General features: G+C 41.4%; 1 protein-coding gene across 7 annotated transcripts in view; it reads left to right on the top strand.

Moving 5' to 3' along the window:
• The first annotated feature begins 697 nt into the window (after positions 1-697).
• Positions 698-26,773, top strand: part of CHRM3 (cholinergic receptor muscarinic 3) — a 521,055-nt gene continuing 494,979 nt past the window's right edge. For 5 of the 7 annotated variants that reach the window (XM_054522448.1, XM_054522365.1, XM_054522278.1 and 2 more), the window contains exon 1: positions 698-1,376. The gene's annotated coding sequence lies outside the window, so the exon portion shown is untranslated. 7 annotated transcript variants of the gene reach the window in all.

The raw sequence follows: 26,773 nt of genomic DNA, 5'->3' as shown, positions 1-26,773 counted from the left end.
TTTGTCTCTCTCTCTCTTTCTTTCTTAGATTTCCATTCCTCTTGAGCTTTAAAAGACTGGCTAGCAATGTTATACCTTTCATTTTATTTTCTGATTTAAAAAAGTGTGTGTGTGTGTGTGTGTGTGTGTGTGTACGCGCGCGCGCGCGTGCACGTCAGTGTCTTCTTCATGGATGCTTGTCTTATTTTCTTCCAAGGTGTAACTGTCCAGGGAGGGAAAAGTCAAGTCATCCTCTACTACACTGCTCTGCAGAAAGAGACTCACTAAATGTCAAAAAGTAGATGCATCAGACTGTTCCCTAGAGAAGGGTTTGCCATGGAGTCGTATATTGTAACTGAGCTGAAGTTCACTCATCGATAAGTTGTGCCCAAGGAATCGAATTCCTTCCAGTCCTTCTAAGCAGTCCAGGGAAACCAATTTAAAAGCGAACACAACAAAACTAACAGACCGGCAAAATCTATCCTTGAAGCGCCGCGGGAGGCACAATTTGGGAACAGGTGAGGCCATGCTGGGTGGGTGAGGCCCCCCTCTCTCCTGCTTGGTGTCCCGCTTTCAGCCAACCCACCCCAGGAGTACCCTGGGATCTCCTCGCCCCCTGCCAGGCGGAGAACGCGGAGCCCAGCGGGCACGCGGGAATGGAGCTAGGCGCCGGCAGGGCAACTGGGCATGCTCAGAAGCCGGGCAGGTTTGGGTCTCAAGCAGGCAGCCTGTGCATTACACCAGCTCTCTCAGTCCAGGGAGGAGGAGGAGCAGGAGGAACGCGAGGAGGAAGGAGAGGAGGAGCGGCCAGCAGTAGCCACGACCGCCACCACCAGGCAGAGGAAGAGTTCGTGGGGAGGAAAAGACCTCTCCTCCCCCTTGGAGCGCCTTCTCTCTGCTTTTGGAGAAAGGGAATACACGATAAAGAAGGAGACGGAGAGAAGAGAAAAAGTGAAGCGGGAGACAGAGGAAAAAGGGCGTGAACAGAAAGGGCCGGAGCGCGCAGGGGAGCCCAGGGCACGGGGGAGGCACTGCGGAGCCGGGAGCGCTGCCGCTTGGGCAGGTGCCGCGGCCGCTGCCCGGAGGCGGCATGTGACGCGCGGCCGCAGCTGCCCGCGGGCAGAGCGCTCTCAGACCCCGGAGCGCACACCGCGGGGCCATCGGTGCCATCGCGGATCTCCAGGCTCCTCGTCAGTCCGCCGGGGCGGCAGCAGCGCTTCTGGGAAGACGGGCGATGAACCGAAGGGCGGCTCTGGGCAGAGGCGCGCGATCCTAAGGACAGTCGCTCCCTGAACGCTGAGCCGGAGGAGACGAAGGGAAGGTGGAGCGGACGCCACCCGCGCACCGGGCAGGCGCGGAGACCGGCGTGGGACAGCCACCTGGAGCGCAGCTGCCAGGTAGGGACGGCGCCCGCCACCCAGGCGCTGGGCAGAGCGGGTGGCGGTAGCGGCTGACCTGGTTTCTTGCCTTATCTCGTTGCGAAAGGAGGAAAAAGTTTTCGGCGCGGGTAGGAGAGGTCTTGTGTTTGGAATCCAAAGAAGGGGCTGGGGAAGGACGAGAGAGGCTGTTGATTTGGGGAAGATGGGGGCACTTGAATTCCGACAGCGCGATCTGGTGCGGAGTTGGAGTTCTGGGACTGAGGGTGGGGGACGCCCGCTGGCACCCAAGTGCCCCGAAAGGGACGGGAATCATGCGAGCGGTGGCCGGGAGAGAGCCGGGGACGTCCCACCCCGCTCTCCCTCGCTTCGATTCTCTCTTCCCCACTGCCGGATCTGAGGCTCCAAAGTGCCCGAGCATGAGGAGCTACTGGGCTCGGGGTGTGTTTGTGAGCGCACTCGTGTGTTGAGCGTTTGTCTCCCATCTCCCCATTTGGTTTCCTGTCATCTCTAAGAAGGCTAAAGCTGGCACCTGCCAACCTCGCAGTGGGGCCGCAAGTTCGGATTGCATTTCAGGGGGCGAGAAGGCAAATTTGGCACTTCGAGTAACACTTGGGCGAAGGTACCTAGCCTAGTGCGCATCTTTACTGACCCGGGGATAGTCTGCACTCGCGAGGCAGCGGCCGCTGGACTGCACCGGTTCTCCTCTTTGGAACACATCCTCAGCATAGCCTCCTAATAGCGAGGTTAATTTTTGCGTGTTTTTAAACGGCGGCGGCGGGCGGACAGTCGACTCCAGCAGCAGAATTCCCTTGTCCACTTCGCGGTATGAGTGTTGGAATTGAGATCCTGTTCTGCATGCTTGTGCGTGTGTCCGACTCTCCTTGCACGCATTTGGAAGTGGTAGAGGCAGCAGGGATTTGGGAACTGCAACCATATGGATAGGTTTCAAGAATGCAAACCTTCATTTGTCTGCAAGTGTTACTGGAACCTGTCCAAAGGCTGCAAGGATATGTTCCCTCGATCCCCGCCCGTGTCCGTGTTTGCAATGTGAAAGGGCAGCCCTCTTTAGGACAGAAATGTATTTATCAAAGCGATGTGTGGTTAAGAACACTGGTTATTTCACAATATGCTTTGCACAGACTTTTCCTTTCTCTCTTGCCCTCTGAGTTCCAAGACAGATAACCTGTCCCCTGCCCCCATTTTGACCTTTGTAGGTTACTATTTGAAAAATAATTTTTAACCGGGTGCAGTGATTATATATAGTCCACATAATTTCATATTGTGAGATCGTTATATTGCATGAACCATTCATCATTATTTCCTGTGTTTAAAACAATGCCCATGTATTTACTTAAGAGAGACTATGCATAAGAACCTATAGTTCAGAAAGGGGAAAGCTAAACCTAGAGCAGATACCTACATATAGGCAGTATTGTAGTGGTAGCACGTTAATAAAAAACTAAGGTATTTCTGTTCCAAATATTGTGGGATAGGCGAGGTGTTGAGTGCACCCTCTTGTTATAAGAGCTGATATTCCGAAGTATACATGTGGAAGGAACATGCCTGCTTCTTCAGTGTGCATTCCAACATGCCACAGAAATGTGGTTTACATCATAGCTTCTACCGCCGAATAGTCTATCTTTAGATTTTGTTTACATGGTTTGTCTCAATTAGCTTAATACATAATTAGCTATTGTTGGGCTAGAAAGCACGTTATTTTTGTAGTGGTTTCCATATGGAAATATAACGTTCGCTTTAATTACTAATTTAAAAATAATGACATTGCCGGTCTGATTTAGAATGTTTCTCTAGGTTGGGGGGTATTATGAGATCGAATGTAGCATGAAAATAGCAATGTCAAAATATTGTTTTTTAAATAACGTTGGGTCATTATTCAAATGAACATGATAGTTGAAAAAGAAAATGAGATAAAAAGTAGACTTTGAAAAATCTTTATAAATTTTCTGTGTGGAAAATTATTGTAAGGGAAAAATGTAATTTGATAAAAGGAGCAAATGTGGAATTGGTCAAGTTTTCAAGAAAGAACAAGTGTTATAATGAATAGTTCTGTATTAAACCCACATTTAAGCTTATTTAGGAAAGTTTGCTTTAAAATTTAGAGAAATCTATGATGAATATTCAGTACCCTATTTTTATTCTGGGGTAGGGGGAAGTAAAATGTCACTTCAAAAGTATTATTTACTTATGAAGATTATTTAGGCATGTGTAAAAGTTCTTTAGAGTGTACCTTCTCATTTTTTCCTTATAAAGACAAATGATTTATTTTCTTAACAAAGAAAATTTGTTATTTTAAGTTAGAGTATGTAAAATTGCGAAGTTCGTTTAATGATATTTTAGCCTTTAATTGCAGGCAACCTGTTGAAAGAGAGCATGGAAAAAATGTGAAATTGGCAGATATACAATTTCTTAGATTCACACTTGTAAATTGAATGGACAGAAAGTTAAACGATATGTTTAAAAGCAAAGTTGCCTTATGTATTTGTAAATTATAAATTAATTTTTTTTTAGATTTTTAGTTAAAAATCTCTGTCATTTTCCCAGCCAACATATTGTTCTTGCCTAATAACTTTGTTATCATTGGCAAGCTCAGTTGCTTACTGCTAAATGGCCTGGACGATTCCAATGTGACTATTAAGAAATTGGGTCTTGTTTGCAGTGCCGGGAAGTTTATATTGGGAACAGCTGTGGTGTAGTGGCACTTTAGATAGGAGATGAATGAACCGTGAATCATATGAAGATGGAGACTGATCAGTATGCAGGGAAGTGTATCTGTCCTTCACTTATGGAACCTGATTTTATATCATATGATGACTAATAGCATTATTCTCACAGTGTGATTTTGGAGGATCAGTGAGTAACTAGAGATGTTGTCTTTTATGTTTGTGAATTTAAAATGTATTCTCCTTACATAAGACTATTGTAAAAGGTATCTATGAGCTTAATAAAATTGTAATCAAATCCCTCTACCACGTTTACTTTTAAAAGTTAATCAGCATAATAAAATGTGCCTTTATGCTGAATTGTTTAATATAGTGTTTTCCTAGATGCAATATATTTTTCATCTATAAAGTTCAGCAAGTCCAGCAGAAGCCCTGTTCTTAAAAATTACTAGCCTTTCAGAACTTTGGAATAAAATTTCAACATCAACCGAAAGTTTTGATTTTATGAAGAGATAATCTAATGTATATGACAGGAGGCAAAATCAGTTAAATTAGAAGTTAGTTTCTGGTATCTGAAAGGCCCTATCTTCTCCGTTAAGGAATATATCTTTGTTCAGATCAAATGCTAAGCAGACTCTTTCTTCAAATCACTCATCACTGCATTGCTCCCTCTGCCCACCCTCCATGGAGAGGGTGTGCAGGTATGAAAGCCTTCCCTCACTTTTTTTTTTTTTTTTTTTTTGAGATGGAGTCTCACTCTGTTGCCCAGGCTAGAGTGCAGTGGCATGATCTTGACTCACTGCAACCTCCGCCTCCCAGGTTCAAGCAATTCTCTGCCTCATGAAAGGCTTCCCTTTTCATCAGTGAACTAGCACCTGGAGAGCTCTGTTAGCCTGCTACCTTCCCTAGCAGTTGCATGCCCCAGACAGTATAGATCTCCATTAGTGTTGTCTTCAATGCAAGAAATAAAAATAATTTTGGTCTGGGCACAGTGGCTCATGCCAGTAATGGCAGCACTTTGGGAGGCCAAGGCAGGAGGATTACATGAGGCAAGTAATTCAAGATCAGCCTAGGCAACATAGCCAGACTCCATCTCTACAAAAAATGTAAAAACTTAGCCAGGCATGGCGGCGTGCACCTGTATTCCTAGCTACTAAGGAAGATGCAGTGGGAAGACAGCTTGAATGCAGATGTTCGAGACTGCAGTGAGTTAGGATCATGCCACTGCTCTCCAGCCTGTACGAGAGACTGAGACTCTGTCTCTAAATAATCATCATCATAATAGTAATTTTGGTTTGGTGAAGCTATTGAAAATATTAAACCATAATGTGGCTTATATGATAACTGTGTGACCTCAAGCATTTCATTCCCCACTATACACTTGAAGACCATAGTAGTTGCCCTGACCATACCATGGATTGGTTTTGAGAATCCAATGCGTGTGGATGTGCTTTTTGAACAAACTCTGAAATGCAGTGCTTGATTGGAACCCAGAGCCCCCTCAGTACACCATGATGGACAGCACTGAGCGCCAGTGTGTAGTGGCCCTCTGGCTCAGTTTTTGGCCTCTGTGTGTTGTTTTCTATCCAGAAGTTTTGGCAGCTTGCAGATTCCCCAGCCCCTGGCAGGCTCTCCCCTTTAGGCTGGCGATCTGCATTCTCCCACCTGTTGGAACTTCCCGCTCATCCCCTCCTGAAGGCCAAGGACTCTGGCTGACATGCACCTTCTTAGCTTCCTCTGCTGAGGCTGCAGCTGCAGCTTGCCACATTGACACAGACCTAGGGTCCAGTAGTGATGACAGGAAGTCAACAGAAGGAATATTCTGAGCCCCTGCCAGCTTCTCACCAATTGTGCCAGTTCATCCTGAAGCCATCCGGAATATGAACACTTTGAGAAAAACAATGGTGGCCAAAAATTAAAAACAAAAAACAAAAACCAATTTGACAAACAGTAGCTGGCAGATGCCTTGTGGGCTTTGAGAACTTGCCTTTCCAAGCCTGCTCTGCATGGGACTCAGGAGCCTGGCCCTTCTGATTCTACAACCAGTGCAGAGTCTGTCCTAACCCTAGTGAGTTCTAGCAATTCTCATGCCCCCCTCACCTCAGTTTCTCTAACTCCTGTCATATTTACCATTTCATAGGACTAGGATTTTATTGAGTTTTCAATTTGCACTTTCAGTACTGGATATAATGTCTGGCCTGGGAAAATTTTAGCTATGACCTTGGCAGTCAGCCTCGCCCTTGCCAAGAACTTCTCTCCAGGAGCGACACCCCTTTCTTTCTATTCTCTCTCTGATTCAATCTCAATGTGACAAACCCTTGGACCTAAGGCACAGCTCCTCTCCTGACAGTGCATCATTTCTGCCTGAGACTTGTAGTGCCCGGTTCCACTTGACAAATAAATTCTCCTTGTCTGTCATTGTTGGCAGGATCAAATCTCAGTTCTCCACACCTCTCCCAAGCAATGTAATTTGAGTGGCTGACTATCCACTACAGAATCAATCCTTCATTAGGTCATTTGTTCTAGCCCAGCCCTAGCCTGCTTCCTGTCCCCGCTGTTCCCTTGAAATTTGGCATGCCAGCTGAGCCATGACATCGTCTACCTTCTGTCACCTCTAGCACAGGAAGTGGTGCTAATATAGACATCCTGGTTCGGGCAGGATATCCGCCAACTACTGCTGTTCAGATAAAATTCAGGTGAGTTTAAACCAAGGTAAAATACTTTCAGCCTGTTTTGGAGAGAGTCCCCAGAGAGAGGGGCTACCAAGTGTGTACTTCCCTGCATTTATGGCTGCGAGGTGTTTCGGTGCTCTTCTACTGAAGCCTTCTAATTTATCACAGGTAGCTATGGCTATAGACGTAGATAACATACAAATATTCTGTCACTAAACTGTAGGAAAAAGGAGCTGCTAACAGCCTTTGTCTACATTTTTTAAGACTTGTCACTTTGGAGTACATTTTCTCCCACTAGAATTGCCCATAGGATCCAGACTGGAGAGAAACCTGGTTACTGCTAACTATTAATACATACAGGCCAATTCTTGCCCACAGCCATTAGACATTCCATTGAGCTAGCTCTCACTTCCATTGAACCCTAATCCAGTGGTATTTTATAGACTCACAATCCATATAAATTTTGGCTGAGCATAGTGGCATACACCTGTAGTCCCAGGTACTCAGGAGGCTGAGGCAGGAAGATCACTTGAGGCCAGGAGTTCAAAGTTATAATGTACTATGATTGCACCTGTGAATAGCCACTGTACTCCAGTCTGGACAACATAGCAAGACCCCGTCTCTGAAAGAAAGAGAGAAAGGAAAGAAAGAAAGAAAGAAAGAAAGAAAGAGAGAGAGAGAGAGAGAGGGAGGGAGGGAGGGAGGGAGGGAGGGAGGGAGGGAGGGAAGGAAGGAAGGAAGGAAGGAAGGGAAAGAAAGAAAGAAAGAAAGAAAGAAAGAAAGAAAGAAAGAAAGAAAGAAAAGGGAAGGAAGGAAGGGAAGGAAAGAGTATAAGAAAGAAAGAAAGAAGAAAGAAAGGAAGGGAGAGAGAGAGAGAAAGAAAGAAGGAAAGAAAGAAAGGAAAGAGAGTAAGAAAGAAAAAAAGAACGAAAGAAAGAAAGGAAGGAAGCCATATAAATATTAAATATTATTGGGTTTTTGGCTTCAAATTGACAATATGTTGATGATTATATTTAAATATATATCCATAGTCATTTACAAATGTTATTGAACACAGTCTTTTTTGTGATTTTTCAATTTTCTTAGTGCAAAATAGTCTAAAAGCACAACTTCTGTTGTGGGAGGTCTCTCAAACGATTTACATTGAAAAGAAGTTCTCATACTTGAAATAGACGTGATGATCCTCCTGCCGTGTTTCCTGTGCTTTCTCACATGCCCAATAACACATGCCACATGCAGTAGCTTGTGTGAAGGGAGAGATGATGGGAATCTGGAATGGCCATGATGTTTCTTTATATGGAGTCCTCCTTTCTTCTCTCCTCACCCTAGATCCTTCCCATCATGCAAGGACCAGCCAAACTCTTCCAGCTTTCCTTGAGCACAGCTATCATTCTGTTTTCCCTGTGATTAATTATTTTAAATCCCTTGATTCATTTGAATATTAGAAACTGAAAATCGGTCTGACTAAACAACTACAAATCACTTCCCTCTACTCTGAATACTAGTGGCACTTACCATTTTTAATATAAAATTTGATGCTCAAGGATAACCCAGGTAGTATTTATTTTGATTCTCTCCAAAGAAGTTACCTTCATGAGAGTATATAAGTAAATATATAATAAATACATGTTTGAGTAGAATGAGTAAATGACTCAATCACTCCATCTATCTACCTATCAATTATCTATCTCTTTATATCTAATCCACTATGTGCATTTACTTAGGAGTTGTATATATATATCCGTTATCACATCTTTCATATCAGTATCATCTAATTTGCAAAGTACCATGGACATTCTGTTTTGGATACACAGTAAGTCAAGGGCTCTGCTTTTCAGAAGCATATGATCAATGTGAGTGTAGCTAAACAAATCTGGGTTGGAAGAGGATGTTAGATGTTGCATGAATTTCTTAGGTTTTAAAACAGAAGTTTATTCTTTCACAATTCTGGAAGCCAGAAGTCTGAAATCAAGGTGTTGGCAAGACTGCACTTCCTTTAAAGACCCTAGGGGAGAATCTTTCCTTTCTTCCTTCAGCTCCTGGTAGCTATCTGCATTCCTTGACTTGTGAGCATATCATTCCAATCTCTGCTTCTGTGGTCACGTTGGCTCCTCCACCTCTTTCACTGTCTCCTCCTGTATATGCCTGTCTTATAAGGATATGTGTGATTGCAGTGAAGTCCTAGCCAGAAAATCTAGGATAAGCTCCTCCTTTCAAGAGCCTTAACTTTATTACATCACATCTTTTGTCATATAAGGTAATCACAGAACCTGGGGATTAGGAGGTGGGCACATCTTTTGGAGGGACTACCATTCAGACCACTGCAGATGTCATTAATGAACAACTATCGGCTTCGGACCTCTCTCTTGTGTTAAACTGTGCAGTCTGTATGTTTGAGAAATTAACACTCACCAAGGGGGTCATTCCATTTTCACAGAGCAGTGAGATGCAGATCCTCTTTACATTGAGCCAAAAATCTAACTCTCATTGTACTTGTTTGCCTTCTTAATAATTCTGAGAATTATGATGAGAACACTTCTGATCTTTCTTCCATAAGAAAATCTTTAAAGTTGAGAAGTTTAAAGTTATTTCAACCTGGTCCTATGTGCCACTTCTAAAGTTTCATGATCTTTCTTAACCTTTTCAATTACACTCACTGAACAGCAATCACACTCCCCTAATCTCACTACCCTCTGACTTTAAATCTTTTGACTCCTCTCATCCACCTTCATGAGGTTTATAGCAATGACTTTTCCAGAAGTCACCTGTAACCTCTTAGTCATAAAATGGGTAGCCCTTCCTTGTCTGTCCTGGTTAATCTCTTAGCAACCCCTTTAAACTCCCTTAATTTTCAGAGAATTATACCTCCCTAGCTCTCTTCTCTCCTCTGGTTCTTTTCTCTCCTTCCTGTTCCCCACCCCCATCTTCTGCAGAGTGTAGGGCTCTCCAGCAATTTCTCCCTGGTTGACTCCCATACTCTTCCCCTGCCTCTCCTTTCATATCTGCCTCTGTCTTCACGGTTTCAAATACCCTTTCCATGCGGGTCACACTCATCTGCTCATCTCCAAGCCTCACTTGGCTTCAGTAAGGAGCATTTCCATGTGCTTGCTGGATAGCACAGCCTTCCCCTCCTTCTTCCTCATCCTGTTCCCCTCCTGGGATTCCTATTTCTATGGACAGCATGACCATCCTACAGCTCAAACGTTATGAATAAATCAAGTAATCTTGATTTATTCTCAATCTTGATTTATTCTCTTCCTTCACCTCCCACATTTAGCCAGGTACCGAATTCTAATGATTCAACCAAGTAAGATCTCAACCTTCTTGGCACTTTCCCCTCCTGCTATCAATATCTTAATTCATCATTTCTGCAACTTTAATGTGCATTCAGATCACATAGGGATCTTGATAAAATGCAGACTCTGATCCATGAGGGCTGAGTTGGGGCCTGAGAATCTGCATTTCTAACCAGCCTTCAGGTGATGCAGATACTGCTCCTCTGTGCTCGGACCACACTGAGAAGAAAGGCTTTATGTTTTAGCTTTATATCTTTTCTTAGTCTCTGAGCTTCCCAGATGATCTCATTGACCACATGATTGCCTTTGATCCATTTTACACAGATTACTGTTATTGAAGACCAAATGTGATCATCTTTCTCCTACCCTCGAACACCTTCTTTGACATCCCCTTCCATTACCTGTTGAATAAAGACTAAATGTCTCGCATCAGCTTCACCCTGCTTCATGGCTTGGGTTTGCATGTTGAGTTCAGTCTCGAGTCTCAAGGTCGCCCTTCACTTCACCCTGGTACTTGCTGTTGCAGGTATCCTCATCCTCTGCCATGTTCTCTTGCTGCGTAGGATGCCCTTGCTGCCACATCATCAGGGATCCAAATTTTAGCAATTTGTCAAGGACCACTTGAAACGAATTCATCTTCTGTTACTCCAGCAGAATTTCACTTTTATCCCTGATTACATTCACTCTTGGTTTTAATGTGTGTGTGCCACAAATTGTTTGAAATATCAGACTGTGAACTCCTTGAAAGATGCTGTGTTTTGTTGGTCTTTGACTGCTTTCAAGTATCTAGTGCAGAGTCTTCTTCATACATGCTCAATATGCACATTCACATATAAAATATGTAAATAGGCACAGTGGCTCACTTTGGAAGGCTGAGGTGGGAGGATTGTTCGAGGCCAGAAGTTGAAGACCAACCTGGGCAACTTAGCAAAAACACATCTCTACAAAAATTATTAAAAATCAGCTGGATTAGGTGGTGCACCTGCCTGTACTCTCAGCTACATGGGAGGCTGAGGCAAGGAGGATCCCTTGAGCCCATTAGTTCAAAGCTGCAGCGAGCTGTGATGGTGCCACTGCACTCCAGCCTGGGCAACAGAACTAGATCCAGTCTCGAAAAAAGTAAATATAGTGTTTTTGTTGTTTGTCTCCTTATAAAAGTAATATATGTGATACAAAAATTCAAACATTATGGAAATATATATCAAAAGTAAAAGTCCACCATAACCCAATACCCCCAAAGACAACTATGGTTAACAGTTTGATGCCACGACAGGATTGACTCTGATATTTTTCTATACATATTCTAACATTTACTCTATACAAAACTGGGATAATAATAGACTCTTGCAACTTGACTTTAAATGTAAATCTATCTCCTCTTCTTAAAATCTGCAACTTATTTCAAAAGATTGACTGATTTAACTGCATAAAAACCAATCTGCTTAAAATGGCCTAGCAATGTAGAAATATGTTTGCTTTGAATTTCTGATCACTTAAGTATGCCTTTATTCAGCAATTTCTCTCTCTGCTCCTCAGATTGTGCTAGACTTCGGATTTGTAACAGTAAGACACAAATACTACCCCGGAAGTTCCAAGCTATACTTATGTCTTTAGGCTAATGTTGAGTGATGAACTGCTGGTGGGGTAGTAATCATTTATCTTTGATGTCAAGTTAAAATTATCATATTTGATGACATGAACTCTCAGATTCCTGAATTTTATACTGAAATGTAAGTTTTCAAATTCTTTAGCTCCATAAAGAATAGGTGACTCATTTTGAATTCTGAATGTGTACATATTTATCTATCATCTAACACACATATTTATAGGTATATTACTTTTTGTTCCATGAATGAATATAAATTTGAAATAAAAATATAGAAAATGTTGTGGCTGGGTGTGGTGGCTCACGCCTGTAATCCCAGCACTTTGGGAGGCCGAGATGGGTGGATCAGGAGGTCAGGAGATTGAGACCATCCTGGCTAACACAGTGAAACCCCTTCTCTCCTAAAAATACAAAAAATTAACCGGGCGTGCTGGCACATGCATGTAGTCCCAGCTACTCGGGAGGCTGAGGCAGGAGAATCGCTTGAACCCGGGAGACGGAAGTTGCAGTGAGCTGAGATCGTGCCACTGCACGCCAGCCTGGACAACAGAGCGAGACTCCATCTCAAAAAATACATGTATTTATATATATATATATATATTTCTATAAAAATATAGAAATATATATTTCTATAGAAATATAGAAATATATATTTCTATAGAAATATAGAAATATATATTTCTATAGAAATATAGAAATATGTATTATATATATAATATAGAAAATGTTGTAAAAGATATACCAAAAATTTTAGTGTATTTAATAAAACTACAATTTAGGAAGAAGCGGTGTGAAAAACAAAAGGAAATGTGTGAGCCGTGTCTTAGAATGCAAGTAACTGGGGGCACAAAATAAGGCATTTGTTGAAAAGAAAATTCTTTTAGAAGTAAACATCAATATTCCCTTTGGAATTTTGGAGAGATAAGTCTTCATAATGATGAATGTTTGTTACTGATACCATATTTGTCATTTAAAAAATAGTTCTATTGTGGAACTCGGGAAGGTCATTTTCCTGGGTAGAGGGAGGACAGGAGTATGTTTGAGGAACCTAGAGATGTCAGCAAAGGAGACTATATCTTAGGAAGAAGAAACTTAAAAGTAGAATGTAAGACAATAAAAGATTACAACTTTGAATCAATAGGAGACTTTTGCAGTCTGGATTAGTGAAATTATATAAATAATATATTTTTTTTCTTTTTGAGATGGAGTTTCGTTCTTTCGACCAGGCTGGAGTACAATGGCATGATCTTGGCCCACTGCAACCTCCGCCTCCTGGGTTCAAGCTATTCTCCTGCCTCAGCCTCCCAAGTAGCTGGGATTACAGGTGTGTGCTGCTACGCCCGGCTAATTTTTGTATTTTTGGTAGAAATGGGGTTTCACCATGTTGGTCAGGCTGGTCTCGAACTCCTGACCTCAAGTAATCTGCCCGCCTCGGCCTCTCAAAAAGTGCTGGGATTACAGGCATTAGCCACCACGCCCGGCCAATATAAAGAATATTTCTACGTCTTCTATCAAACCCCTGAACATTTTGTCCGTTGGTATAGTTAATATGTATCCTCCCATATGGTATTGTGTGTTTCCTGTAGACTTTAATACAAGTGAAAATTGAACCTCCTTTGGAATAATAAGAGGAATTATCTGATAATAAAATTAAGCCATATTTATTTCATTTTTGCATTGGCTGCTAGGAAACTTAGACCTAAAAATAACATTCAATCACAGTGGCCAGTTTTGCTTGTTTTTTTCTGTATATTACTTCCCTTTTGTTTTAGGATTTTTCTTAACCTTTCATTTTTAATATAAGCATTCTCAGATTCTCTCTGGAAAGCAAGCAGGATATAACTTGGAAATGTATAGTCTAAAATTATACCCACAAAAAAATGCCCATATATTAAGGTAAGAAAAAAGAAAAAGAAAGGAAGTGAATACTTTGAAAGCAGATTAAAAAAGACAAAGTAATATGTTGGAGCCAAGGTCTCTTTGAAGGCCTGAAAACCCCAGGAACAACCATGGGCAAAGAAAGTAACTTTTAGCCAATGCAAGATATCCTGAAGAAAGAACAGGTAACGATGGCGATGATGATGATGACTGCTGATAATTACAATGAATTATAAGGCTTCAGATCTTCAGACAATATCTCATTGAATCAACAGCCCTCTTTTTTCATGTATAGTTGACAATTAAACATTATATATATTTATGGTGTACAGTGTAATGCTTTGACATCGTGGTACTTTGTGAAATGATTACATCAGACTAATTAATATATCCAAGACCTCTGATTTTTTTTTTTTTTTGCTGTGAGAATGTTATAAGATCTATTCTCTTAGCAGTTATCAAGTGTTCATTATCATTAACCATAGTTGTCATTGTGTTGTACAATAGATCTCTCAAACTTATTCATCCTAACTGAAACTTTGTACCTTTTGATCAACATCTCCCCAACCATCACCCCTTCCCTGTCCCCCCTGGAAACCCCCATTCTACTCTTCATCTATAAGTTCCACTTTTTGGGATTCTGCATGTAAGTGAGAAGATCTGGCATTTGTCTTTCTGTGCCTGACTCATTTCACTTAACACAATGTCCTCCAAGTCCAACCATTTGGTTGCAGAGGAAGAATTTTCTTCTCTTTTAAGGGTGAATGGTATCTATTGTGTATATATACCACATTTTCTTTCTCCATTCTTCTGTTGATAGACACTTAGTTTGGTTCCATATTTTGGCTATTATGAAGAGTGCTGGAGTGAATATGGGAGTGTTGATGTCTCTTTGACATGTTGATTTCAATTCCTTTGGATGTATACCCAGTAGTGGGATTGCTGGATCCTATGGTAGTTTTATTTATTTATTTATTTATATTTTATTTTACTTTTTTGAGACAGAGTCTCACTCTGTTGCCCAGGCTGGAGTACAATGGCATGATCTTGGCTCACTGCAACCTCAGTCTTCTGGTTCAAGTGATTCTCCTGCCTCAGCCTCCCAAGTAGCTGGGATTATAGGTGCCTGCCACCATGCCTGGCTAATTTTTGTATTATGATAGATAGGGTTTCGCCGTGTTGGCCAGGCTGGTCTCAAGCTCCTGGCCTTAAGTGATCTGCCCGCCTCGGCCTTCCAAAGTGCTGGCATTACAGGCGTGAGCCACCGCGCTTGGCCACTAGTTTTATTTTTATATACTTGTTGGCCATTTGTATGTTTTATTTTGAGAAATCTCTGTTCACATCTTTTGCCTATTTTTTAATCAGATTATTTTCTTTTTTGCTATTGAGTTTTTGACTTCCTTATATGTTCTGGTTATTAATCCCTTGTCAGATGGATAGTTTGCAAATATTTTCTCCCATAGTTTAGGTTGCCTCTTCACTTTGTTTATTTTCTCCTTTGCCATGCAGAAATGTTTTCTCTTGATATAATCCCATGCGTCTATTTTTGCTTTTGTTGCCTGTGCTTTTGAGATCTTACCCAAAAGGTCTTTGCTGAGACTAATGTTCTAAACATTTTCCAGTGTTTTCTTGTGGTGGTTTCAGAGTTTTGGGTCTTAGATTTAAGTCTTTAATCCAATTTGATATGATTTTTGTGTTTGGTGTGAGATAAGATCCAATTTCATTCTTCTGCATGTGGATATCCAATTCTGCCAAGTGCATTTGTTGAAGAGTATCCTTTCTTCATTGTGTGTTTTTAGCATCTTTGTTGAGGATCAGTTGACCATAAATACAAGGATTTATTTTTGGGCTCTTTATTCCATTCCATTGGTCTGTGTGTGTGTGTGTTTATGCCAGTACCATGCAGTCAACAACCCTCTTTAAATAGAAATTGTTATTATCTTTTCCATATATACATAAAACGAAACTGAAACATACTGAGGACTTTCCTCAGCTTAAACAGCTGATAATGTCACAGAAGCTCAGTGAATCCAGGTTGTACCATGTTGCCTTTTATATGAAATGCATGCATGTCTTTCTCATCAGAAGCAGGAACCAGGCGAAAAGAGAACAACCCAAGGGTCTAGGCTTGAAAAGAAAATCAGAAAGTTGATTCTGGGAGGGACTGAAACATTCCCACAGTCTTAGGGACAGGCCTAGACCATGTTAAGCTACAGATGAAATACTGATTATCAAGGGTCAGGCCACAACATGGAACCAGGCTGAATAAAGAAACTGGTACCTGGGTCTGAAGGCTGTGGCAAGTGAGACAGCCTGTGGCCATTCTCCAGCTTCATCAAAAACAGAAATCTGTGCCCCATAACACTGATCTACTGCACGCTCAGATCTTCTTCTTCCTCCCACACTGGCACTCTCCATCCTGCTTCTCTGTAAGATATTTTCCTCTAACTATGGCACGTTTGACTTGACTTTCCTTAAAGTACACTTTTTCTTACCCTTGCAACTTTTCAAGTTATCATTCTGTATTTTGTCTTCTCCTGATCCCAAAATCCTTCTCTCTCTTTTTTCCTTTTTTTCTTTTTTCTTTTTTGAGATGGGGTCTCTCTCTGTCACCAGGCTGGAGTGCAGTGGTGCGATCTCGGCTCACTGCAACCTCCACCTTCTGGATTTAAGCAATTCTCCTGCCTCAGCCTCCTGAGTAGCTGGGACTACAGGCACACACCACCACACCCAGCTGATTTTTTTGTATTTTTAGTAGAGTCGGGGTTTCACCATGTTGGCCAGGATGGTCTTGATCTCTTGACCTTAGGCGATCCACCCTCCTTGGCCTCCCAAATTGCTGGGATTACAGGTGTGAGCCACCGTGCCCGGCAGACTTTGAGGGGATTTTTAAGATTATCTAATGGGGGCCTCTTATTTTATATTTGAGGATCCTGGAATCTGAGAAGGTTGAATGCCACACCCAAAGCTGCAAAACTCTAAGCCTGGATCTTCTGACTCCATGTCTAAGTTTCTATGTAGACTCCTGCTAAGTCACTGCCTGGAGATGACCTGGCCTCTTTATTCACTCTTGTTGTTTGCAGCTGCATTTATGGCATTTATGGCATCAAGTATTAGTAGAAACAGATCTCAAGTGTCAAACCCCCTCCCAAGTGCTACATATTCATTTCTGGCCCTGTTTTAGACATTTCTACAAAGAATATCCATCAGGCACCTCTAATGTATGATTTGGAGATTGAAATGCATCACCTTTCTCCAAAATATGCCACTCTTCCTACTTTTCCTATATGCATTGATTGCATCACAGTCTTCCAAGGAGAAGCAAGGATTCAGACTTGAATTCTTTTGAATGTTTACAAAGATACCTTCCCTCTTTACGTGCAGCTTGTAAGTCCTGTTGAATTTTCCTAAACTGCATCACATTAATTACTTGCCACCTGTTCTCACTGCTACCTCCTCGATCCAGGTCTTTCCCATCATCTCCCCCTTACAAGGCTCCAGTGGCCTCTAACTTGTTCCCCTGCTTTCAGTCTCTTTTGGATTTTACAGTTCTGTAACAAGACCTACAATTTTACCTCTACGTAACTTTTGATTCCATCTCCCTTTCCCTGCTCTGTCATGTCACTGTAGCCACATCAGCCTGCTTGTGGTTCTTTATGTGACTCCATTGTCCTGCCTCTAGGTTTCTGTGGAAACCACACTTCCTGAAATTTACTCTCCCTAGCTTGGCTGTAGCTGTCCTAAAAATATTAGGCCTGAATTCCTCAGGAAAATATAGTCGTCCCTCAGTATCCAATGGGTATTGGCTCCAGGACCTCTGGCAGATACCAAAATCACAGGATGCTCAAGTCTCTTGTATGAAACAGCACAGTATTTACATATAACCTATGCATATCCTCCCATGTGATTTAAATCATCTCTAGATTACTTATAATACCTAATGCAGTGCCTCCACATCACTTCCTTTGAGTGGATTCAACATAGTACTGAGCATGAGGCAAATTCAAGTTTTGCTTTTTGGAACTTTGTGAATTTTTTTTCTGGAATATTTTTGATGCGAGATTAGTCAAATTTACGGATGTGGAACCCACAGATACAGAGGGCTGACTGTACATCTTTTTCAATCCCCATGCTCCTTTAGTATGTTATTCTCACATCTATTATAACATTTACCATACTTATCTGCCTTCAAATAAATTATGTAAATAACTCTCCTTTTCCTTTAGATTTTGAGCTTCTCATCAGAAGCCACCGATTATTTATTTCTCCATACGCCTTGTAGACTTTACACCTTGTAGAAACACTAAATGGAATGATGCTTTAGGTCCCTGTGCAGGCAGAGATTTTTATGTTTTATTCACTCATCTATTCCAAGGGCCTGCTTGGCACATAATAGACTTTCATTAAGTATTTGTTGTTGAGTGAGTTCCTTGTTACTGTTCCCTTTGGGGGAGAAAAAGAAACATGAGTTTTAGCAGTCTTCAATGTACCTTGATAATGACAAAATAGTTTATCTATTAGTAAACAGTAAGCAGTTCCTGAAGACTTATATGCAGAACATACTAGAATTTCTCCAACTGAGATTCAGAACTTCCCTTGCCTGGAGCATTGTTTTTGTAGATATAGTGGTTACACTGGTGACCCTCACATTTTGAGAGGGGTAGTCTTTTGGATCTCCTGGAAATTATGGTTCCTTTCACCAGCTAGTTTCTAATGGCCAGTATTTTTTGAGTCGTCATTATTGGCTGATCATCAGATGCCACAAGCAGCAAGCTCTCTTGAAGGTTTTTGTAACCACTGGAAAGCTTTCAATCACAGGCACTTGGAGGGGTGATCCTGTGTGGCCCAGGATCATATACATCATAATCATATGGGATGTCTGCTAAAGATTCAACCTTGGGGATTGAAAGCAGACCAGCTGAATAAAAATGGGGACAGGATCTGTCAATCTGCATTCTAAATACCGTACCTTAGATAGTACTGCTGCTTGCTAAATTTTAAGATTCAACATTTCAGAAGGAAGGAGAGGGGGAGAGAGAGAGAGAGAGAGAAAGAGATGCCTGGCACGGTGGCTCACGCCTGTAATCCCAGCACTTTGGGAGGCTGAGGCGGGTGAATCATGGGGTCAGGAGATCAAGACCCTCCTGGCTAACACGGTGAAACCCCGTCTCTACTAAAAAAACAAAAAATTATCCGGGCGTGGTGGCAGGCGCCTGTAGTCCCAGCTACTCGGGAGGCTGAGGCAGGAGAATGGCATGAACCCGGGAGGCAGAGGTTGCAGTGAGCCGAGATCACACCACTGCACTCCAGCCTGGGCGACAGGAGGGTCTCAAAAAAAAAAAAAAAAAAGAAAAGAAAGAAAGAAAAGAAAGAGAGAGAGAGAAGAAAGAAAGAAAGAGGAACATTTATTTATTTTTCTGAGTTAGATTAATAGCATGGATTGGCAAGGGGTACGTTATCTCAGGTCATTCTCTCTGGTAAGATGAGTCATATTCAACTTGAGATGTTTCTCAGGCTTTGCAAAGGGTGGAGTCCTCTTTCCTACTGGAATTTAAACACAATGGAGCAAGAACTCAGATGTCAGCTGGAAAATTAAGATGAAACTGCTTCCATTAAATGTATCCTGCTATATCTAAACATATATCTATATATCTATATATATATATATTTCGGGAAAATATGGTTAACAATGTTCACAGGGTACTATAAAAACAGAAAGTGTTATCTCAAATATACGCAGTTCTTAACTTGTTTTGTTTGTCTCTTGAGTTCTATCAGGGAGCTGACTATGAAAAACAGACCATATTTTTGCATGGGTATAATGCTATATTTAGGGGTTACATTTCTGAGCAAGTAATCGTGTATATTATTGATATAAACAGCAGGATGTCAAAAAAGCAAAGACAACATAGTCTAGAACTGTTGTCTATGTGCAAAATAGTTTGATTATCATGAACAGTCTAAAAAATGGACAGAGTTGGTTTTGCACATCCGTTAGGAGGCATTTTATAAAGGTCTTCTATAAATAAGTAAATTTCAAAAATCATATACAACTAATACTTTTTCATGAATTTAATGTAAAGTAGTACATTAGGTTAAGAAAACAAAATTAATAATCACTCTGTTCGTCAGAAGTTTAGAAATTCCTGTGGTAGCAAAACCCTCGAGCCAGGTGACCCACACACAGTCTCTTCTATTTCCAACCATTCTACTGGTAGTTCACTTGCTAGTTACGTTTTTTCTAAGCTCCTGAATTGTGTCAGGCAGTGTTCTAAAAGTGCTAGGGATGAAGAGATGAATAAGCAGGACAAGACGCTGCCTTTGTGGGATTTATGTCTTTGTGAAAATCCACAGGAGCTGGACTAGTACTTGTAAGGGAATATCTAAACAAGCCTGCTTCTACTCGGTGTCAAGATTAGAATAGATGGGTGTAGTAGGGCAGTTTGGCCAATTAGACCTGAGGCCTTCTCTAGGCCTCAGTGTTCCCCCACCTTTTAAAGCTGGGGCTTAAATTAAATTTTTCTTTAAAAAAAAATTTTTTTTCTTTTAGAAAAATTAAACTACCAATACTGATTTTTGCCAGTAGATGGCAGACATCTGCATTTGTGTATCCAATGAGCGGGTCAAGTTTTGAAAGATTCAAAATGCCTCTTGATGCGAAAAAAAAAAATGTTGTTAGTTTCACATGAGTGACAGTTAGAAGTTGCTGTTATGTTCCGTGGACTGTATGTTTTAAATATGACCATTCTTTTACTCCCTGGCATTTGGTTTTCAATTTGCCTACCTGCTCTATTTATAGAGGGCAAGTATCACTCTATCATCAGGCTGGAGTGTAGTGGCGCGATCTCAGCTCACTGCAATCATTGCAACCTCCGCCTTCCGGGTTGAAGCAATTCTCTTGCCTCAGCCTCCCGAGTAGCTGAGACTACAGGCACCCGCCACCATGCCTGGCTAATTTTTGTGTTTTTAGTAGAGATGGGGTTTCACCAGTTGGCCAGGTTGATCTCGAACTCCTGACCTCATGATCCACTCGCCTAGGCCTCCTAAAGTGCTGGGATTACAGGCGTGAGCCACCGTGCCTGGCTGAAGTTCTTTTGAAAGTCACATGTATTTTGTAAATTAACAGAGACTCCCTTGGTATTTTGACTAGTGTTCTGTTTATGTGAAAAAGTTCAAATAGGCTTTGAAAAATGAGATATAGATGGATGCCCTGGTGGCTCCGGGGAGTATGCAATTTTTTCAAATATGCGAGAAACAAATGCTTTATTTTCCAGTGATGACAGAAGAAACAAAGAAATTTGATACTCTCAGCCTGACTCCTTCCCTTGATCCACCATCAGCTATAGGAGTCCAAAGAAAATGAACTATGAACCAAAGTTAAATCCAACAAGTCACATGCACAGAACAAGATTAACATCACCATTAACATCGCCATTACTGAACCGAAAGTTGGCCCAAACCCCACTACTGAGTAGCCCACCCATCCTCATTCCAGCAAAGAAATAACTAACTCAGTAAGTCTTTTGGAAGACTCAGGGTCAGGGTTCCATATTGTATGTTTTCCAAGTCCAAACCAGACTAAGCTATAAAGAAGTAATGCCCGCTGACCCTTTACATTTCTGCAAAGCCTCTCTCAATTACAGATGCTGTTATTGACTTCCAAGGTAGCTTGGCCAAGATCATTATAAGGCAGCTAGGTTCAGGAGGGGATAAAAAAATTGTGTAGCAAAGTCTTGACCCTAGATGTGTGTTTATAATCTACAAATATGTTAACTTGTAAAATAGAGTTGTCTGAGCCAAGTTGTTCTTGGGAATCAGAGGGTGAAGAAGCCAAATCTTTTTGGAGAGATACCAGGCATTTCTTCCTTTAAGGGATTTCACTTGAGAGATACTTTAAAGGACCAGTAAGGTCTAAATAGAGAAGAAGATCCAGGCAAAACTAACCTTACAAGTGAAAAACTTCCTGCTGTTTTCTTTTTTTGTTGTTGTCTCTATCAAGAACCTTCTGCCTCAGAGCCTTTACACTTACTATTATATCTGTTTGAAACTATCTTTTTCCAGAAGTCTATATAGCTTGCTTTTTCACTTCTGTTAGAGCTGTCCTCAAATGCCATCTGATCAGGCTGCGTTTTGTGATCACTTCCTCTAAGTGGCATGCATCACTTTCATCATTCACCATCTTCTGAATCTGCTGTCCTTTTCTTCATAGCATCTGTCACTGCCTGACAAAATATATATTTATTTTTTCACTCACTGTCTGTTAACGCCCACTACAATATGAGCTCTATGAGACCAATGACTATAAATATATATATATATAGAGAGAGAGAGAGCACGCTAAATTTCCAGTTTTTAGAACGCTATCTGTCTCAGGAGGGTGGGCTCTTAATACATGCTAGCAGAATGAATGCTCAATCCCACTTTTATTTTTCTTATTGCAGAAAGGAAAACTGACAAACCCACCCTTATATTATTTCCCTCCAGGACCTTTTCTTTTGAACATTTATATTGAAATCACCATTAATACTGTCACTCACAGTAAATTATAGCGTGGTACACCTGAAGAACAATGAACTAAATTAGCACATTCGATCAGATTTCCATGAATATGCCCAGCTTTGTTTCCATTAATGTTATTTTTCTATTAGAAGTAGATGAGAGAGAACCAACTTGTTAGTCTCTAATTTAAAAAAAATGTAAATGTTCATTGACTTAATTATGAGCATATACATTAAAAAGGAAGTAAAGAAATCCCTTAGACCATAAAATGGAAGAGGAAGATGGAGAAGGGCTTTTCTGATTTTGGAATTCTAAAGCATACCTTAGGAAATCTGCAACTGAGTACCTACAAGGTACCACTATGTAAAATGTGATAGGCAATTGATATGGTGTGCCTGTGTCTCCACTCTAATCTCATCTTGAACTTAGTTCCCATAATCCCCATGTGTGCTGGGAGGGACCTAGTGGGAGGTAACTGACTCCTGGGGGTGGTTACCTCCATGCTGTTCTCGTAATAGTGAGTGAGTTCTCACGAGATCTGATGGTTTTTTAAGGGGCTTTCCCCGACTTCATTCTGCACGTCTCCTTGCGGCTGCCATGTGAGGACAGACTTATTTGCCATAATTGTAAGTTTCCTGAGGCCTCCTCAACCCTTTGGAATTGTGAGTCAATTAAACCTCTCTCCTTGGAGATTGAGACCATCCTGGCTAACACGGTGAAATCCCGTCTCTACTAAAAAAATACAGAAGAATTAGCCGGGCGTGGTGGCGGGCGCCTGTAGTCCCAGCTACTCGGAAGGCTGAGGCAGGAGAATAGCGTGAACCCGGGAGGCGGAGCTTGCAGTGAGCCAAGATGGCGCCACCGCACTCCAGCCTGGGCGACAGAGAGAGACTCCGTCAAAAAAAAAAAAAAAACCTCTCTCCTTTATAAATTACCTAGTCTTGGGTATGTCCTTATAGCAGCATGAGAACGGACTAATACAGCAATCAAGACTATGTTGGCCCAGGATGCTCTTTTAAAAAATTATTTCTTTAATAGATGGGGTCTCAATCTGTTGCCCAGGCTGGAGTGAAGTGGCACAATCACGGCTCAGTGCAGCCTGACCGCTCCGACTCAAGCAGTCCTCCCACCTCAACCTCCGAAGTAGTTGGGACTACAGGTGCACAACAGTGTGGCTGGCTAGATTTTTTTTTTTTTTCAGACATGGGGTCTCACTGTGTTACCCAGGCTGGTCTTAAACTCCTGGACTCAAGCAATCCTCCTGCTGCAGCCTCCCAAAGTGCTAGGTTTATAGGCGTGACCTACTACGCCCGGCCTCCAGAATGCTCTTGATGTGCCACAAGACACTTCACTTTTTACATTACTTGGCTGGTCTCCAGAATATGATTTCTAGTTTTTCAGTTATTCTGAAGCACTTTAACATAACTAAATATTATATTCTGTCAGATTTTTCACATTAAAATCTAAGTCTTCAAATATTGTTAAACATGCTTGAAGATACTGTATTCTTTTATTTTATTTTATTTTTTCATTCATCAGATATTTATTGAGCAGCTGCCAAGGTCAGGATGTTGCACTGGAGATATCCTCTTGGAGTTCGGGGCTTACTGGGACTTAAGAAGACCAGCTAATTTTTATTGCTGTTGAGAAGTAGCTTTAAACATATTAGGATGCAATACGTAATCTGGTTTTCAAGATGCTGATGTGGGCATAATGGTGAGAAGATCAATATCCCTAATACTGTAAACTGTATTCTGAAGTTGGTTGTGTAGAAGATACTCACTGGAGACGTTGTTTCTTTGGAATCTAGGACCACCTAATCCTTGTTGCACCTGCAAGTTTATCAACTATTTGGACAGGGCGCGGGATCTCAGTTTGCTTGAATTTTTCCCATCTCACGTGTCTATGTGAAAACCTTTGGGCTCTGAATAGAATCAGAAAACAATGCTTACATGGGTGTGACTTTTAAGCAGATATTTAAAAAATTTTTGAGGCTGTTTTACTAGGACCACATGGAAGTTTGTGATGAAGTAAAATTTGGGCTTGCCATGAGCTTTAGTTACTGATCTCTAAAAGATAGCAGAATGTGCACTTTGGGAGGCCGAGGTGGGCGCATCACGAGGTCAGGAGATCGAGACCATCCTGGCTAACATGGTGAAACCCCGTCTGTACTAAAAATACAAAAAATTACCTGGGGGTGGTTGCGGGCGCCTGTAGTCCCAGCTACTTGCGAGGCTGAGGCAGAAGAATCACTTGAACTGGGATGCAGAGGTTGCAGTGAGCCGAGATCGCGCCACTGCACTCCAGCCTGGGCGACAGAGCGAGACTCCGTCTCAAAAAAAAAAAAAAAAAAAAAAAAGATAGCAGAATGTTTGGGCTTGGTAACCAGAAATTCAGCGAATACAGAATTTCTTAAAACAAAATCTATGCTCTGGATACTACAGCAGTCTCGTTAAAGTTATCTAGTGTTCTTTCTTTTCTATCATTTTAAGAAGCATTTTAGTGTATGGTATTGAGATGTCTGCTACCAGTTTTTAAAATGGTTTTCAGTCATATAATGCTCTCATGCTCCCAGAACTGAGTCTTCTAAATTTTTATCAATTTACAGTCCACAGTTCTCCAGCCATAATTTTTCCTCTTAAGTTTTCCTTCAATCCAGTGTTTCTCAATGGGATTTTTCTCATTATTGCCCCACTAAGGAGCCTTCTTCTCCCAAGCACCTTTCCGCCTCATGAAATTTTAATACCATACATATACTTTATATATATATACTTTTAGATACTGTGTATCTTTTTATAGAATGTGGCCGCCTAGAGAGTCAGAAACCATTGCAAAACCCAAAATGTTTTTCACCCTCTAAGAACCCATTTTCAAGCCCTAGAGGGCTGATACCATCTCTGTAAAATGCATGCATCAGTCATTTCCCAGGGCAGAAGACACATCCTGGTGTCAGGGTGTTCTGGCCACGGTGAGACAGCAGTGATCTCATGGTCTGTGACATCTCATAGTCTTTTACCTCCCATATGGATTCCTCTCTGGAGAAGTTCTGCCCTGTGCCTTTGTTATGCAGTGTCCCTTCTACACCCGCTTCCTCCAGCACCATCTTTCTGTTAAGATCCGCTGACCCCTCTGGACCTAGCTCCTATATTGACTCATTCGCTTTCTCTAAAGGATTTCCATTAAGACTTCTACCACACTGCCCCTTCATGCTTAGTTTCCAAGTGGTTGAAAAGATCAATATATTTTTCTGAGGCAAAATAAGAAATTCTGAGCACGATTTCATTTATCTTCCAGCTTCTCACTGTTTTTTTCAGCCTCATTGCTGTGGGCGTCCTTAAACGTGCTTTGTTCTGACTGGGAAATCTGCCTCTTTTCACCACTGAAGTATGGTTGAGACAAAGCATTGCCTAGATATGTTCACTGTATTTTGTTTTTAAATGTGATTTACACAGTTGTTGCGTTCCTGTGTCACTAACGAGTTTTTAAGCTTTTGTAATGCTTTAGTGTTGGCTCACACAATCATTAGGTTTGAAGAAGGAAGGAAAGGGAAGAAATAAAATGTATTGAACTCTCCTATGGGACAGAAACAGTGGTAGGTGACTTCATTTTTAGAGATTCAGAAATGACTTGTGGGGCCTGCAACATGTCAGGATTTTGCTTGGCCTCCTGTCTGGGTTAGGTGGCCTGGATCTGTGCTCTTAAAGCATTGTGCCTTTCACTTTTATAATGTTTTGTTTTACTTAACATGTAGCTTATTTGGACAGCAAACATAAGTAAGTTAGATACAGTTTCTAACTGGCAGACCTGCATGAAAGAAAAACAAATAAGAAATAAGTTGTGGACCGGGTGCGGTGGCTCACGCCTGTAATCCCAGCACTTTGGGAGAGTGAGGTGGGTGGATCATGAGGTCAGGAGTTCAAGACCAGCCTGGCTAACATGGTGAAACCCCATCTCTACTTAAAATACAAAAATTAGCTGGGCCTGGTGGCATGCACATATAACCCCAGCTACTCAGGAGGCTGAGGCAGGACAATCGCTTGAACCCGGGAGGCGGAGGTTGCAGTGAGCCAAGATCGCCCCATTGCACTCCAGCCTGGGCATCAGAGCCTCTGTCTCAAAAAAAAAAAAAAAAAAAAAGTTGGGATTGGACTCTAATTTAATTGTTATTTATCTTTTTTACATTTAATATTAATTTTATATGTCATTTAGGAAGTAACATAATTCTCAAGGCTTGTGGTAAAATAATAGCAGTCCTCAGCACACGATCCCCAATTTCTACTCCTGAGAGGAAACCACGTTCATATTCTTAGGCTGTTTTTTCTGTTATTTACTTTCATATTTCTAAATAGCAAGCATAGACTACTGTGTTTTGCTTTTTGGCTTTTAGAATTTATTTCCTGCTGTAGAAAATTTTAGCCCTCTTATAAATCTCTTTCTTTATACTTCTAAGTTAATCATATAAAAATTTTGGTTATATTAATACTTAATATGTTTTGACTATATATTACTCACTGCTGAATTACTTAGTGAACTATGATATTATCTTTTTGTATTATTTTTTGGTTTTATTGAATTAATACTTACTTGTCTCAGGTCCTCCCTCCTTCCTTCCCGCTCTTTTTCTCCCCTTTCTTTTTCTTTTTTTTTTGTCGTTCTCCTTCATTTTCTGTCTTCCTTCCTCTCTCACTTTCTCACCCTTCTTTCCTCCCTTCCTTACCCCACCTCTTTCCTCCCTCCCTCTCTTCCCTTCCTTTTCCCCTTTCCCTTCCCTTCCCTTCCCTCC

This window comes from Pongo abelii, chromosome 1 (genome assembly GCF_028885655.2).
Source record: "Pongo abelii isolate AG06213 chromosome 1, NHGRI_mPonAbe1-v2.0_pri, whole genome shotgun sequence".
In the NCBI taxonomy this organism is placed as follows: domain Eukaryota; kingdom Metazoa; phylum Chordata; class Mammalia; order Primates; family Hominidae; genus Pongo; species Pongo abelii.
Note: the sequence above shows the minus strand (reverse complement) of the source record. Positions and strands in the feature narration are given on the sequence as shown.